Below are 555 nucleotides of genomic sequence, written 5' to 3'. Positions count from 1 at the left end.
TGCTTCCAGTGGAGTAGGTATGGGAAGAAGTGAGCTGAATCATCTATAGATTAAAGCTATGCTATCTGAATAGTTTAGTTCAATTATGTCTTCTTGACTTGCTCTTTATGTGTTTGCCAATGGCGGCAGTGGCGGGGAAGTGGGGGAATATTAGGTCCCACCACACTAAGGAGCACATGTCTGTAGGGAAGGAGTTTATCGAGGATCTGTGAGCCAATAAATAATACGGAGAGGTATGATATCAATATGGAACCCAACCCAGTTTTGGTTCAGCACCTTTTGTTAGGAGCTCTTTTGGTGCAGGAATAATCAACTAAGATGACATTAGTAGTATATGTCAACGTACAAGAGTTTGTCATGACCAAATATGAGATTTCCGGTGCTTACATGAAAACAACCTATTCTGAAGTCGGATTGCTTACATGACATTAGTAATAAATATGTTTTGTGGTTTAACCAAGTCAATCGAGATAGCATATCAGACCGATGCTTATAATATTCAAAAGTATTGTTGAAGGTGAACTGGACAAGAACAAGGGAATAATGCAGTCACCC

The sequence above is a fragment of the Triticum aestivum genome, chromosome 1A, assembly GCF_018294505.1.
Source record: "Triticum aestivum cultivar Chinese Spring chromosome 1A, IWGSC CS RefSeq v2.1, whole genome shotgun sequence".
NCBI lineage: Eukaryota > Viridiplantae > Streptophyta > Magnoliopsida > Poales > Poaceae > Triticum > Triticum aestivum.
This window is presented reverse-complemented; position numbering follows the sequence as displayed.